The 17,998-nt window shown below is 37.3% G+C and overlaps 1 protein-coding gene across 1 annotated transcript in view; it reads left to right on the top strand.

Moving 5' to 3' along the window:
* The window catches only part of LOC143229686 (uncharacterized), a 108,453-nt gene that overhangs the window by 54,939 nt on the left and 35,516 nt on the right, over positions 1-17,998 (top strand). The window lies entirely within an intron of this gene.

Below are 17,998 nucleotides of genomic sequence, written 5' to 3'. Positions count from 1 at the left end.
TGCAAGTCAATTCTTCTCAATGTCAATCGTACTATCAGCCTCAGTTAGTCCGTTTGTTGAATGATAAGAGTTCTTGCTAATGCGTGTGAGGCGTGAAGTGAACGCGTCTTTTGTATTCGACCTGTCGTTGCACCGCGGTTAAGAGATAAGATGCTTGAACAACCTTATTTGCTTGTAGTTATGCGTGGCAGCATGAAAAGTTAATTAAATTCAGTACTCCAGGGTATAAAGATTCATTCCACTCACTTCATGTTAGATTTTGTTTATCCCATGGTTCCATCAGGAAGTCGCAGCAACGACTTGGAAATTATTTCCTCAGCAAAATCAGACAAGTTCGGAAAAGGAACAATCACGTGTCAGTGTAGACTAAAGAAACGATATGTGACTTCCAGAAATAGCTCTTCCGGAAATAAAAATTCGTCTAATAGAAGAGTAACGTTTCTTACGCCGTTACGTTCAGAGTGAAACATCAGAACAGCATAAAACCCCAAAGAAAAACATTTCAATATTTCAAGTATAATTCTGGACCGATCGTTGAGAAATAAGTTTTTCGTTTTTCATGCAATTGAAGCTTCGTTATACAAATTATATATCTTATGACGAGAACGACAAGCAATCAACTATTTATTTGTAGATGGTGTGTCATCTGAACAAGGAGTATCACGTTCCTCCACATCATAATAAGAAGTATTGCTAGCCAGCTATTTATTTGTAGATGGTGTGTCATCTGAACAAGGAGTATCACGTTCCTCCACATCATAATAAGAAGTATTGCTAGCCAACTATTTATTTGTAGATGGTGTGTCATCTGAACATGGAGTATCACGTTCCTCCACATCATAATAAGAAGTATTGCTAGCCAACTATTTATTTTTAGATGGTGTGTCATCTGAACAAGGAGTATCACGTTCCTCCACATCATAATAAGAAGTATTGCTAGCCAGCTATTTATTTGTAGATGGTGTGTCATCTGAACAAGGAGTATCACGTTCCTCCACATCATAATAAGAAGTATTGCTAGCCAGCTATTTATTTGTAGATGGTGTGTCATCTGAACAAGGAGTATCACGTTCCTCCACATCATAATAAGAAGTATTGCTAGCCAGCTATTTATTTGTAGATGGTGTGTCATCTGAACAAGGAGTATCACGTTCCTCCACATCATAATAAGAAGTATTGCTAGCCAACTATTTATTTGTAGATGGTGTGTCATCTGAACAAGGAGTATCACGTTCCTCCACATCATAATAAGAAGTATTGCTAGCCAACTATTTATTTGTAGATGGTGTGTCATCTGAACATGGAGTATCACGTTCCTCCACATCATAATAAGAAGTATTGCTAGCCAACTATTTATTTGTAGATGGTGTGTCATCTGAACAAGGAGTATCACGTTCCTCCACATCATAATAAGAAGTATTGCTAGCCAGCTATTTATTTGTAGATGGTGTGTCATCTGAACAAGGAGTATCACGTTCCTCCACATCATAATAAGAAGTATTGCTAGCCAACTATTTATTTGTAGATGGTGTGTCATCTGAACAAGGAGTATCACGTTCCTCCACATCATAATAAGAAGTATTGCTAGCCAGCTATTTATTTGTAGATGGTGTGTCATCTGAACAAGGAGTATCACGTTCCTCCACATCATAATAAGAAGTATTGCTAGCCAACTATTTATTTGTAGATGGTGTGTCATCTGAACAAGGAGTATCACGTTCCTCCACATCATAATAAGAAGTATTGCTAGCCAACTATTTATTTGTAATGGTGTGTCATCTGAACAAGGAGTATCACGTTCCTCCACATCATAATAAGAAGTATTGCTAGCTATTTATTTGTAGATGGTGTGTCATCTGAACAAGGAGTATCACGTTCCTCCACATCATAATAAGAAGTATTGCTAGCCAACTATTTATTTGTAGATGGTGTGTCATCTGAACAAGGAGTATCACGTTCCTCCACATCATAATAAGAAGTATTGCTAGCCAACTATTTATTTGTAGATGGTGTGTCATCTGAACAAGGAGTATCACGTTCCTCCACATCATAATAAGAAGTATTGCTAGCCATAATAAGAAGTATTGCTAGCCAGCTATTTATTTGTAGATGGTGTGTCATCTGAACAAGGAGTATCACGTTCCTCCACATCATAATAAGAAGTATTGCTAGCCAGCTATTTATTTGTAGATGGTGTGTCATCTGAACAAGGAGTATCACGTTCCTCCACATCATAATAAGAAGTATTGCTAGCCAGCTATTTATTTGTAGATGGTGTGTCATCTGAACAAGGAGTATCACGTTCCTCCACATCATAATAAGAAGTATTGCTAGCCAACTATTTATTTGTAGATGGTGTGTCATCTGAACAAGGAGTATCACGTTCCTCCACATCATAATAAGAAGTATTGCTAGCCAACTATTTATTTGTAGATGGTGTGTCATCTGAACAAGGAGTATCACGTTCCTCCACATCATAATAAGAAGTATTGCTAGCCAACTATTTATTTGTAGATGGTGTGTCATCTGAACAAGGAGTATCACGTTCCTCCACATCATAATAAGAAGTATTGCTAGCCAGCTATTTCATTTGTAGATGGTGTGTCATCTGAACAAGGAGTATCACGTTCCTCCACATCATAATAAGAAGTATTGCTAGCCAACTATTTATTTGTAGATGGTGTGTCATCTGAACAAGGAGTATCACGTTCCTCCACATCATAATAAGTAGAGTATTGCTAGTTCCTCCACATCATAATAAGAAGTATTGCTAGCCAGCTATTTATTTGTAGATGGTGTGTCATCTGAACAAGGAGTATCACGTTCCTCCACATCATAATAAGAAGTATTGCTAGCCAACTATTTATTTGTAGATGGTGTGTCATCTGAACAAGGAGTATCACGTTCCTCCACATCATAATAAGAAGTATTGCTAGCCAGCTATTTATTTGTAGATGGTGTGTCATCTGAACAAGGAGTATCACGTTCCTCCACATCATAATAAGAAGTATTGCTAGCCAACTATTTATTTGTAGATGGTGTGTCATCTGAACAAGGAGTATCACGTTCCTCCACATCATAATAAGAAGTATTGCTAGCCAGCTATTTATTTGTAGATGGTGTGTCATCTGAACAAGGAGTATCACGTTCCTCCACATCATAATAAGAAGTATTGCTAGCCAGCTATTTATTTGTAGATGGTGTGTCATCTGAACAAGGAGTATCACGTTCCTCCACATCATAATAAGAAGTATTGCTAGCCAGCTATTTATTTGTAGATGGTGTGTCATCTGAACAAGGAGTATCACGTTCCTCCACATCATAATAAGAAGTATTGCTAGCCAACTATTTATTTGTAGATGGTGTGTCATCTGAACAAGGAGTATCACGTTCCTCCACATCATAATAAGAAGTATTGCTAGCCAACTATTTATTTGTAGATGGTGTGTCATCTGAACAAGGAGTATCACGTTCCTCCACATCATAATAAGAAGTATTGCTAGCCAACTATTTATTTGTAGATGGTGTGTCATCTGAACAAGGAGTATCACGTTCCTCCACATCATAATAAGAAGTATTGCTAGCCAACTATTTATTTGTAGATGGTGTGTCATCTGAACAAGGAGTATCACGTTCCTCCACATCATAATAAGAAGTATTGCTAGCCAACTATTTATTTGTAGATGGTGTGTCATCTGAACAAGGAGTATCACGTTCCTCCACATCATAATAAGAAGTATTGCTAGCCAGCTATTTATTTGTAGATGGTGTGTCATCTGAACAAGGAGTATCACGTTCCTCCACATCATAATAAGAAGTATTGCTAGCCAACTATTTATTTGTAGATGGTGTGTCATCTGAACAAGGAGTATCACGTTCCTCCACATCATAATAAGAAGTATTGCTAGCCAACTATTTATTTGTAGATGGTGTGTCATCTGAACAAGGAGTATCACGTTCCTCCACATCATAATAAGAAGTATTGCTAGCCAACTATTTATTTGTAGATGGTGTGTCATCTGAACAAGGAGTATCACGTTCCTCCACATCATAATAAGAAGTATTGCTAGCCAACTATTTATTTGTAGATGGTGTGTCATCTGAACAAGGAGTATCACGTTCCTCCACATCATAATAAGAAGTATTGCTAGCCAACTATTTATTTGTAGATGGTGTGTCATCTGAACAAGGAGTATCACGTTCCTCCACATCATAATAAGAAGTATTGCTAGCCAGCTATTTATTTGTAGATGGTGTGTCATCTGAACAAGGAGTATCACGTTCCTCCACATCATAATAAGAAGTATTGCTAGCCAACTATTTATTTGTAGATGGTGTGTCATCTGAACAAGGAGTATCACGTTCCTCCACATCATAATAAGAAGTATTGCTAGCCAACTATTTATTTGTAGATGGTGTGTCATCTGAACAAGGAGTATCACGTTCCTCCACATCATAATAAGAAGTATTGCTAGCCAGCTATTTATTTGTAGATGGTGTGTCATCTGAACAAGGAGTATCACGTTCCTCCACATCATAATAAGAAGTATTGCTAGCCAACTATTTATTTGTAGATGGTGTGTCATCTGAACAAGGAGTATCACGTTCCTCCACATCATAATAAGAAGTATTGCTAGCCAACTATTTATTTGTAGATGGTGTGTCATCTGAACAAGGAGTATCACGTTCCTTCCACATCATAATAAGAAGTATTGCTAGCCAACTATTTATTTGTAGATGGTGTGTCATCTGAACAAGGAGTATCACGTTCTTCCACATCATAATAAGAAGTATTGCTAGCCAACTATTTATTTGTAGATGGTGTGTCATCTGAACAAGGAGTATCACGTTCCTCCACATCATAATAAGAAGTATTGCTAGCCAGCTATTTATTTGTAGATGGTGTGTCATCTGAACAAGGAGTATCACGTTCCTCCACATCATAATAAGAAGTATTGCTAGCCAGCTATTTATTTGTAGATGGTGTGTCATCTGAACAAGGAGTATCACGTTCCTCCACATCATAATAAGAAGTATTGCTAGCCAGCTATTTATTTGTAGATGGTGTGTCATCTGAACAAGGAGTATCACGTTCCTCCACATCATAATAAGAAGTATTGCTAGCCAGCTATTTATTTGTAGATGGTGTGTCATCTGAACAAGGAGTATCACGTTCCTCCACATCATAATAAGAAGTATTGCTAGCCAGCTATTTATTTGTAGATGGTGTGTCATCTGAACAAGGAGTATCACGTTCCTCCACATCATAATAAGAAGTATTGCTAGCCAGCTATTTATTTGTAGATGGTGTGTCATCTGAACAAGGAGTATCACGTTCTTCCACATCATAATAAGAAGTATTGCTAGCCAGCTATTTATTTGTAGATGGTGTGTCATCTGAACAAGGAGTATCACGTTCTTCCACATCATAATAAGAAGTATTGCTAGCCAACTATTTATTTGTAGATGGTGTGTCATCTGAACAAGGAGTATCACGTTCCTCCACATCATAATAAGAAGTATTGCTAGCCAGCTATTTATTTGTAGATGGTGTGTCATCTGAACAAGGAGTATCACGTTCTTCCACATCATAATAAGAAGTATTGCTAGCCAACTATTTATTTGTAGATGGTGTGTCATCTGAACAAGGAGTATCACGTTCTTCCACATCATAATAAGAAGTATTGCTAGCCAGCTATTTATTTGTAGATGGTGTGTCATCTGAACAAGGAGTATCACGTTCCTCCACATCATAATAAGAAGTATTGCTAGCCAGCTATTTATTTGTAGATGGTGTGTCATCTGAACAAGGAGTATCACGTTCTTCCACATCATAATAAGAAGTATTGCTAGCCAGCTATTTATTTGTAGATGGTGTGTCATCTGAACAAGGAGTATCACGTTCTTCCACATCATAATAAGAAGTATTGCTAGCCAGCTATTTATTTGTAGATGGTGTGTCATCTGAACAAGGAGTATCACGTTCCTCCACATCATAATAAGAAGTATTTCTAGTAACTATTTATTTGTAGATGGTGTGTCATCTGAACAAGGAGTATCACGTTCTTCCACATCATAATAAGAAGTATTGCTAGCCAACTATTTATTTGTAGATGGTGTGTCATCTGAACAAGGAGTATCACGTTCTTCCACATCATAATAAGAAGTATTGCTAGCCAACTATTTATTTGTAGATGTGTCATCTGTATCACGTTCCTCCACATCATAATAAGAAGTATTCTGAACTAAGTAGATGGTGTGTCATCTGAACGTTCCTCCACATCATAATAAGAAGTATTGCTAGCCAACTATTTATTTGTAGATGGTGTGTCATCTGAACAAGGAGTATCACGTTCTTCCACATCATAATAAGAAGTATTGCTAGCCAACTATTTATTTGTAGATGGTGTGTCATCTGAACAAGGAGTATCACGTTCCTCCACATCATAATAAGAAGTATTGCTAGCCAGCTATTTATTTGTAGATGGTGTGTCATCTGAACAAGGAGTATCACGTTCTTCCACATCATAATAAGAAGTATTGCTAGCCAACTATTTATTTGTAGATGGTGTGTCATCTGAACAAGGAGTATCACGTTCTTCCACATCATAATAAGAAGTATTGCTAGCCAGCTATTTATTTGTAGATGGTGTGTCATCTGAACAAGGAGTATCACGTTCTTCCACATCATAATAAGAAGTATTGCTAGCCAGCTATTTATTTGTAGATGGTGTGTCATCTGAACAAGGAGTATCACGTTCCTCCACATCATAATAAGAAGTATTGCTAGCCAGCTATTTATTTGTAGATGGTGTGTCATCTGAACAAGGAGTATCACGTTCTTCCACATCATAATAAGAAGTATTGCTAGCCAGCTATTTATTTGTAGATGGTGTGTCATCTGAACAAGGAGTATCACGTTCTTCCACATCATAATAAGAAGTATTGCTAGCCAGCTATTTATTTGTAGATGGTGTGTCATCTGAACAAGGAGTATCACGTTCCTCCACATCATAATAAGAAGTATTGCTAGCCAGCTATTTATTTGTAGATGGTGTGTCATCTGAACAAGGAGTATCACGTTCTTCCACATCATAATAAGAAGTATTGCTAGCCAACTATTTATTTGTAGATGGTGTGTCATCTGAACAAGGAGTATCACGTTCTTCCACATCATAATAAGAAGTATTGCTAGCCAGCTATTTATTTGTAGATGGTGTGTCATCTGAACAAGGAGTATCACGTTCCTCCACATCATAATAAGAAGTATTGCTAGCCAGCTATTTATTTGTAGATGGTGTGTCATCTGAACAAGGAGTATCACGTTCTTCCACATCATAATAAGAAGTATTGCTAGCCAACTATTTATTTGTAGATGGTGTGTCATCTGAACAAGGAGTATCACGTTCTTCCACATCATAATAAGAAGTATTGCTAGCCAGCTATTTATTTGTAGATGGTGTGTCATCTGAACAAGGAGTATCACGTTCCTCCACATCATAATAAGAAGTATTGCTAGCCAGCTATTTATTTGTAGATGGTGTGTCATCTGAACAAGGAGTATCACGTTCCTCCACATCATAATAAGAAGTATTGCTAGCCAGCTATTTATTTGTAGATGGTGTGTCATCTGAACAAGGAGTATCACGTTCCTCCACATCATAATAAGAAGTATTGCTAGCCAGCTATTTATTTGTAGATGGTGTGTCATCTGAACAAGGAGTATCACGTTCCTCCACATCATAATAAGAAGTATTGCTAGCCAGCTATTTATTTGTAGATGGTGTGTCATCTGAACAAGGAGTATCACGTTCCTCCACATCATAATAAGAAGTATTGCTAGCCAGCTATTTATTTGTAGATGGTGTGTCATCTGAACAAGGAGTATCACGTTCCTCCACATCATAATAAGAAGTATTGCTAGCCAGCTATTTATTTGTAGATGGTGTGTCATCTGAACAAGGAGTATCACGTTCCTCCACATCATAATAAGAAGTATTGCTAGCCAGCTATTTATTTGTAGATGGTGTGTCATCTGAACAAGGAGTATCACGTTCTTCCACATCATAATAAGAAGTATTGCTAGCCAGCTATTTATTTGTAGATGGTGTGTCATCTGAACAAGGAGTATCACGTTCTTCCACATCATAATAAGAAGTATTGCTAGCCAGCTATTTATTTGTAGATGGTGTGTCATCTGAACAAGGAGTATCACGTTCCTCCACATCATAATAAGAAGTATTGCTAGCCAGCTATTTATTTGTAGATGGTGTGTCATCTGAACAAGGAGTATCACGTTCCTCCACATCATAATAAGAAGTATTGCTAGCCAGCTATTTATTTGTAGATGGTGTGTCATCTGAACAAGGAGTATCACGTTCTTCCACATCATAATAAGAAGTATTGCTAGCCAGCTATTTATTTGTAGATGGTGTGTCATCTGAACAAGGAGTATCACGTTCCTCCACATCATAATAAGAAGTATTGCTAGCCAACTATTTATTTGTAGATGGTGTGTCATCTGAACAAGGAGTATCACGTTCCTCCACATCATAATAAGAAGTATTGCTAGCCAACTATTTATTTGTAGATGGTGTGTCATCTGAACAAGGAGTATCACGTTCTTCCACATCATAATAAGAAGTATTGCTAGCCAACTATTTATTTGTAGATGGTGTGTCATCTGAACAAGGAGTATCACGTTCTTCCACATCATAATAAGAAGTATTGCTAGCCAACTATTTATTTGTAGATGGTGTGTCATCTGAACAAGGAGTATCACGTTCTTCCACATCATAATAAGAAGTATTGCTAGCCAACTATTTATTTGTAGATGGTGTGTCATCTGAACAAGGAGTATCACGTTCCTCCACATCATAATAAGAAGTATTGCTAGCCAACTATTTATTTGTAGATGGTGTGTCATCTGAACAAGGAGTATCACGTTCATAATAAGAAGTATTGCTCCACATCATAATAACGAAGTATTGCTAGCCAGCTATTTATTTGTAGATGGTGTGTCATCTGAACAAGGAGTATCACGTTCCTCCACATCATAATAAGAAGTATTGCTAGCCAACTATTTATTTGTAGATGGTGTGTCATCTGAACAAGGAGTATCACGTTCCTCCACATCATAATAAGAAGTATTGCTAGCCAGCTATTTATTTGTAGATGGTGTGTCATCTGAACAAGGAGTATCACGTTCCTCCACATCATAATAAGAAGTATTGCTAGCCAGCTATTTATTTGTAGATGGTGTGTCATCTGAACAAGGAGTATCACGTTCTTCCACATCATAATAAGAAGTATTGCTAGCCAGCTATTTATTTGTAGATGGTGTGTCATCTGAACAAGGAGTATCACGTTCCTCCACATCATAATAAGAAGTATTGCTAGCCAACTATTTATTTGTAGATGGTGTGTCATCTGAACAAGGAGTATCACGTTCATAATAAGAAGTATTGCTCCACATCATAATAAGAAGTATTGCTAGCCAACTATTTATTTGTAGATGGTGTGTCATCTGAACAAGGAGTATCACGTTCCTCCACATCATAATAAGAAGTATTGCTAGCCAACTATTTATTTGTAGATGGTGTGTCATCTGAACAAGGAGTATCACGTTCCTCCACATCATAATAAGAAGTATTGCTAGCCAACTATTTATTTGTAGATGGTGTGTCATCTGAACAAGGAGTATCACGTTCCTCCACATCATAATAAGAAGTATTGCTAGCCAGCTATTTATTTGTAGATGGTGTGTCATCTGAACAAGGAGTATCACGTTCCTCCACATCATAATAAGAAGTATTGCTAGCCAGCTATTTATTTGTAGATGGTGTGTCATCTGAACAAGGAGTATCACGTTCCTCCACATCATAATAAGAAGTATTGCTAGCCAACTATTTATTTGTAGATGGTGTGTCATCTGAACAAGGAGTATCACGTTCCTCCACATCATAATAAGAAGTATTGCTAGCCAACTATTTATTTGTAGATGGTGTGTCATCTGAACAAGGAGTATCACGTTCCTCCACATCATAATAAGAAGTATTGCTAGCCAACTATTTATTTGTAGATGGTGTGTCATCTGAACAAGGAGTATCACGTTCTTCCACATCATAATAAGAAGTATTGCTAGCCAACTATTTATTTGTAGATGGTGTGTCATCTGAACAAGGAGTATCACGTTCCTCCACATCATAATAAGAAGTATTGCTAGCCAACTATTTATTTGTAGATGGTGTGTCATCTGAACAAGGAGTATCACGTTCCTCCACATCATAATAAGAAGTATTGCTAGCCAACTATTTATTTGTAGATGGTGTGTGTGTCCACATCTGAACAAGGATGGTGTGTATCACGTTCACGTTCTTCCACATCATAATAAGAAGTATTGCTAGCCAACTATTTATTTGTAGATGGTGTGTCATCTGAACAAGGAGTATCACGTTCTTCCACATCATAATAAGAAGTATTGCTAGCCAACTATTTATTTGTAGATGGTGTGTCATCTGAACAAGGAGTATCACGTTCCTCCACATCATAATAAGAAGTATTGCTAGCCAGCTATTTATTTGTAGATGGTGTGTCATCTGAACAAGGAGTATCACGTTCCTCCACATCATAATAAGAAGTATTGCTAGCCAACTATTTATTTGTAGATGGTGTGTCATCTGAACAAGGAGTATCACGTTCCTCCACATCATAATAAGAAGTATTGCTAGCCAACTATTTATTTGTAGATGGTGTGTCATCTGAACAAGGAGTATCACGTTCCTCCACATCATAATAAGAAGTATTGCTAGCCAGCTATTTATTTGTAGATGGTGTGTCATCTGAACAAGGAGTATCACGTTCCTCCACATCATAATAAGAAGTATTGCTAGCCAACTATTTATTTGTAGATGGTGTGTCATCTGAACAAGGAGTATCACGTTCCTCCACATCATAATAAGAAGTATTGCTAGCCAACTATTTATTTGTAGATGGTGTGTCATCTGAACAAGGAGTATCACGTTCCTCCACATCATAATAAGAAGTATTGCTAGCCAGCTATTTATTTGTAGATGGTGTGTCATCTGAACAAGGAGTATCACGTTCCTCCACATCATAATAAGAAGTATTGCTAGCCAACTATTTATTTGTAGATGGTGTGTCATCTGAACAAGGAGTATCACGTTCCTCCACATCATAATAAGAAGTATTGCTAGCCAGCTATTTATTTGTAGATGGTGTGTCATCTGAACAAGGAGTATCACGTTCCTCCACATCATAATAAGAAGTATTGCTAGCCAACTATTTATTTGTAGATGGTGTGTCATCTGAACAAGGAGTATCACGTTCCTCCACATCATAATAAGAAGTATTGCTAGCCAGCTATTTATTTGTAGATGGTGTGTCATCTGAACAAGGAGTATCACGTTCCTCCACATCATAATAAGAAGTATTGCTAGCCAACTATTTATTTGTAGATGGTGTGTCATCTGAACAAGGAGTATCACGTTCCTCCACATCATAATAAGAAGTATTGCTAGCCAACTATTTATTTGTAGATGGTGTGTCATCTGAACAAGGAGTATCACGTTCTTCCACATCATAATAAGAAGTATTGCTAGCCAACTATTTATTTGTAGATGGTGTGTCATCTGAACAAGGAGTATCACGTTCCTCCACATCATAATAAGAAGTATTGCTAGCCAGCTATTTATTTGTAGATGGTGTGTCATCTGAACAAGGAGTATCACGTTCCTCCACATCATAATAAGAAGTATTGCTAGCCAACTATTTATTTGTAGATGGTGTGTCATCTGAACAAGGAGTATCACGTTCCTCCACATCATAATAAGAAGTATTGCTAGCCAGCTATTTATTTGTAGATGGTGTGTCATCTGAACAAGGAGTATCACGTTCCTCCACATCATAATAAGAGAGTATTGCTTCTTCCACATCTATTTATTTGTAGATGGTGTGTCATCTGAACAAGGAGTATCACGTTCTTCCACATCATAATAAGAAGTATTGCTAGCCAACTATTTATTTGTAGATGGTGTGTCATCTGAACAAGGAGTATCACGTTCCTCCACATCATAATAAGAAGTATTGCTAGCCAACTATTTATTTGTAGATGGTGTGTCATCTGAACAAGGAGTATCACGTTCCTCCACATCATAATAAGAAGTATTGCTAGCCAACTATTTATTTGTAGATGGTGTGTCATCTGAACAAGGAGTATCACGTTCCTCCACATCATAATAAGAAGTATTGCTAGCCAACTATTTATTTGTAGATGGTGTGTCATCTGAACAAGGAGTATCACGTTCCTCCACATCATAATAAGAAGTATTGCTAGCCAACTATTTATTTGTAGATGGTGTGTCATCTGAACAAGGAGTATCACGTTCCTCCACATCATAATACTAGTAGAGTATCTGAACAAGGAGTATAGTTCCTCCACATCATAATAAGAAGTATTGCTAGCCAACTATTTATTTGTAGATGGTGTGTCATCTGAACAAGGAGTATCACGTTCTTCCACATCATAATAAGAAGTATTGCTAGCCAACTATTTATTTGTAGATGGTGTGTCATCTGAACAAGGAGTATCACGTTCTTCCACATCATAATAAGAAGTATTGCTAGCCAACTATTTATTTGTAGATGGTGTGTCATCTGAACAAGGAGTATCACGTTCTTCCACATCATAATAAGTAAGTATTGCTAGCCAGCTATTTATTTGTAGATGGTGTGTCATCTGAACAAGGAGTATCACGTTCCTCCACATCATAATAAGAAGTATTGCTAGCCAGCTATTTATTTGTAGATGGTGTGTCATCTGAACAAGGAGTATCACGTTCCTCCACATCATAATAAGAAGTATTGCTAGCCAGCTATTTATTTGTAGATGGTGTGTCATCTGAACAAGGAGTATCACGTTCCTCCACATCATAATAAGAAGTATTGCTAGCCAACTATTTATTTGTAGATGGTGTGTCATCTGAACAAGGAGTATCACGTTCCTCCACATCATAATAAGAAGTATTGCTAGCCAACTATTTATTTGTAGATGGTGTGTCATCTGAACAAGGAGTATCACGTTCCTCCACATCATAATAAGAAGTATTGCTAGCCAACTATTTATTTGTAGATGGTGTGTCATCTGAACAAGGAGTATCACGTTCCTCCACATCATAATAAGAAGTATTGCTAGCCAGCTATTTATTTGTAGATGGTGTGTCATCTGAACAAGGAGTATCACGTTCTTCCACATCATAATAAGAAGTATTGCTAGCCAGCTATTTATTTGTAGATGGTGTGTCATCTGAACAAGGAGTATCACGTTCTTCCACATCATAATAAGAAGTATTGCTAGCCAGCTATTTATTTGTAGATGGTGTGTCATCTGAACAAGGAGTATCACGTTCTTCCACATCATAATAAGAAGTATTGCTAGCCAGCTATTTATTTGTAGATGGTGTGTCATCTGAACAAGGAGTATCACGTTCCTCCACATCATAATAAGAAGTATTGCTAGCCAGCTATTTATTTGTAGATGGTGTGTCATCTGAACAAGGAGTATCACGTTCCTCCACATCATAATAAGAAGTATTGCTAGCCAGCTATTTATTTGTAGATGGTGTGTCATCTGAACAAGGAGTATCACGTTCCTCCACATCATAATAAGAAGTATTGCTAGCCAGCTATTTATTTGTAGATGGTGTGTCATCTGAACAAGGAGTATCACGTTCCTCCACATCATAATAAGAAGTATTGCTAGCCAGCTATTTATTTGTAGATGGTGTGTCATCTGAACAAGGAGTATCACGTTCCTCCACATCATAATAAGAAGTATTGCTAGCCAGCTATTTATTTGTAGATGGTGTGTCATCTGAACAAGGAGTATCACGTTCCTCCACATCATAATAAGAAGTATTGCTAGCCAACTATTTATTTGTAGATGGTGTGTCATCTGAACAAGGAGTATCACGTTCCTCCACATCATAATAAGAAGTATTGCTAGCCAGCTATTTATTTGTAGATGGTGTGCCATCTGAACAAGGAGTATCACGTTCCTCCACATCATAATAAGAAGTATTGCTAGCCAGCTATTTATTTGTAGATGGTGTGTCATCTGAACAAGGAGTATCACGTTCCTCCACATCATAATAAGAAGTATTGCTAGCCAGCTATTTATTTGTAGATGGTGTGACATCTGAACAAGGAGTATCACGTTCCTCCACATCATAATAAGAAGTATTGCTAGCCAGCTATTTATTTGTAGATGGTGTGTCATCTGAACAAGGAGTATCACGTTCCTCCACATCATAATAAGAAGTATTGCTAGCCAGCTATTTATTTGTAGATGGTGTGTCATCTGAACATGGAGCAATACTTCTATTGCCTCTGGGCTTCCTTTGAGTTTATTACGAAGTCAGGATTTTAATTTTTAATAAAGTTCATCGTATCAGTTTTTGTTTCTTCTTTGTGATATGCAGTTTCTATTCGAATGTGTTTGTTTATTAATTTCAACACGATTCTTTTGAAGCTTGACTCGTTTTCAGATTGATCCAACTTTCGTTAGATAATTCTAATTCAAGACTGATGTTGGGCATTTGCTTTCCCAATCTTTTCTTATTGATGATCTAAACATTGTTGTCTTTTAATTAACTGTCTCTATCTCTTATTTAGTTACTGAACAACATGTTCTCGTTAGTCGTGGTTGTAACTGTTTGTTTAACAGAAATATATTTGTTGAAAGGTTATTTTCCGTTATTAATGTTCTGGAAACCTTCAGATTAAAAGGAAGCGTACTTTGAAAGTATTCTATTGTTTAAAGTTTGCGTCAAACCTTAGAATATTATTCAGACTTTATCACCCTGTATTTAGATTTATGGTGGCCCTGATTTAGTGTTGTATAAATGTAAACTATCGTTTGTCTGGGTGAACTCAAACGTCTTTAAAGTTTGTTTTCTCTTTTATTCACTACAAAGTTTAAATTTTCAAATTATGTTACTTCAAAAACATAAATTATTTATGCCTCTTGCCCTCCGGTGGCTCAGTGGCATGTCTGTGGACTTACAACGCTAAAAACCGGGTTTCGATACCCGTGGTGGGCAGAGCACAGATACCCATTGTGTAGTTTTGTGCTTAATTCAAAAACAGTTATGCTTGTCTTTGAAATTTTATTTTTACATCTATTTTATAACCAATGTACCTACCTCTCCTTTACCTTCTGATTTTTCATATCGATGAATATGCAATGTATGTTGCACGAATCGATTGTTTCTTTGAAATAAACTTAAAAGTCTAAGCCTTTTTCTTCTTCCCATTGTTTCTTTTAAGGCAAGGGTATGAATTTATATCAGAGAATCAGAATACAAATAGAGCTATTTTCATTCATTTATTTCTAGCTGAGACATGGTTCTGAAAAGAAATAAAGCCAACGCCACGTTTTCGATCACACTTGAGTCTAGAGAATCTCATGTGACAACCATCTATTTGCACCTGTTTTACATATATTCTGTAACCGTGGTAACCATATTTATTTACTTCACGGTTAATTTCATTCATTCGAATGTTCACACTAGAATCCTTAGTTGTTGTTTTAATACAATAGAATCACATTTGTTTAAGGAATCTTGATTAAATGTTTACTTGTGGATTGTTGTGTCATCCTATCCAGACGGTCACATCATACATACTTACCACAACGTTAGGCCTTTTGAACCAACAATCTTTGTAACGTCTGTACTAAAGGTGTTTGTGCTGCAGTTCTTGAAGTTTAATTGTAAAAGTAAGCCCAAAGCTTCATCCAGTGTAAGTGGAGAGGCCTTGTCTCCAAGCTTCATCCATTTACACCAGAGAGGCCTTGTCTCCAAGCTTCATCCATTTACACAAGAGAGGCCTTGTCTCCAAGCTTCATCCATTTACACCAGAGAGGCCTTGTCTCCAAGCTTCATCCATTTACACCAGAGAGGCCTTGTCTCCAAGCTTCATCCATTTACACCAGAGAGGCCTTGTCTCCAAGCTTCATCCATTTACACCAGAGAGGCCTTGTCTCCAAGCTTCATCCATTTACACCAGAGAGGCCTTGTCTCCAAGCTTCATCCATTTACACCAGAGAGGCCTTGTCTCTAAGTTTCATCCACTTACACCAGAGAGGCCTTGTCTCTAAGTTTCATCCACTTACACTAGAGAGGCCTTGTCTCCAAGCTTCATCCATTTACACTAGAGAGGCCTTCTCTCCAAGTTTCACCCGCTTACACCAGCGAGGCCTTGTCTCCAAGCTTCATCCACATACACCAGTGAGGCCTTGTTTATAGGCTTCATCCAGTAACACCAGAAATGTCTTGTCTCCAAGCTTCATCCACTTACACCAGAGAGGCCTTGTCTCCAAGTTTCATCCACTTACATCAGTGAGGCCTCGTCTCCAAGCTTCACCCACTTACACCAGTGAGGCCCCGTCTCCAAGTTTCATCTTCTTACACCAGTGAGGCCTTGTCTCTAAGTTTCATCCACTTACACCAAAGAAGCCTTGTCTCCAAACGTCATCCACTTACACTAGAGAGGCTTTGCCTCCAGGCTTCATCCATTTACTTTTAACTAACATTGAATTGTGTGATCCAAACTTTACTGGTAAACGAACGTATGGTACCGTCACAGTTAAATTACCAATGAAGTATGTTTGGTCCGTTCTTTACCGAAAGGTTTCACCTGCGGTATTGAAATTATATTTCGATATATTGCGCACTATATATATATACGAAACGTCCTCGTCTAATAATTTGGTATAACACCAAATATAACAAAAACTATCTTTCGCGGAGATTTATTGGTGTAACAAGTCAGAACAGAAGTCTGTTTCAAGCCTAAGCTTATTTTACTTAAATAATGTGTGTGTGTTTTCTTATAGCAAAGCCTCATCGGGCTATCTCTTGAGTGTACCGAGGGGAATCGAGCCTCCAATTTTAATGTCGTAATTGCGTAGACTTACCGCTATACCAGTGGGGAACAATAATTTTGTACTTCACACACAATCGTCAAAGGGATAAGATAAATAAATGTTACTTAAATAAAGAATACATTTTACGTTTTTAGCGAAATGTTAGTTATTAAATAAATCGTCCCTAATTTCTACCCAAACGTTTAGAACAGATTTATTTCATTGCATTTGTTTGTTTGTTGTTAAGCACAAAGCTACACAATAGATATATGTGCTCTATGAATCTCGGGTATCGAAACCCGATCTTTAGCGATATACGCCATCATTAAGAACTTTAAAAGTTACTTTTATTTTTCGAGACAATTGAAACATTTTGGAATATATCAACATAATAATACAATTATAATGTCGAGTTTCTTCAATAAAATAATTAGTTGATTTGTCATATTATGAAGCAAACAAAAAGTAACAACATATAATTATCAGTAGCCAATACTCTTTAATCGTCCAGAGGCGATTTAGGCCCTGACATGGCCAGGTGGTTAAGACACTCGACTTGTAATCCGAGGATCGCAGATTCGAATCCCCATCACCACACACATGTTCGCCCTTTCAGCCGTGGGGCGTTATAATGTGACGGTCAATCCCACTATTCGTTGGTAAAGGATTAGCTCAAGATTTGGCAGTAGGTGGTGATGACTCGCTGCCTTCCCTCTAGTCTTACACTGCTAAATTAGGGACGGCTAGCACAGATAGCCCTTGTGTAGCTTTGCGCGAAAGTTAAAAACAAACAAACAAAATTATACATATAAGAAAAAGGTAACTTTTTATTGGCAGTTTAATTACGCAATAAAGTGAACAAAATGTTTTACGAAATCAAAGAGTGAATTGTAAACTGAAGTATTTATAGATCCACTTGAAGAATTGATAGTTTGCAAAGGAAGACGTTTCACCCATGTTTAGTTTGTTTTTTACTGAGCGGGGCAATATTCATTTCTCATACTTTCTTCTTTATTTGTTCGAATTTTTGTTTATCGATGCCATACTTTTAAC

Source organism: Tachypleus tridentatus, chromosome 1, assembly GCF_004210375.1.
Source record: "Tachypleus tridentatus isolate NWPU-2018 chromosome 1, ASM421037v1, whole genome shotgun sequence".
NCBI classification, from domain to species: Eukaryota; Metazoa; Arthropoda; class Merostomata; order Xiphosura; family Limulidae; genus Tachypleus; species Tachypleus tridentatus.
The sequence above is the reverse complement of the archived record's forward strand: the minus strand, read 5'-3'. Positions and strand labels throughout refer to the sequence as shown.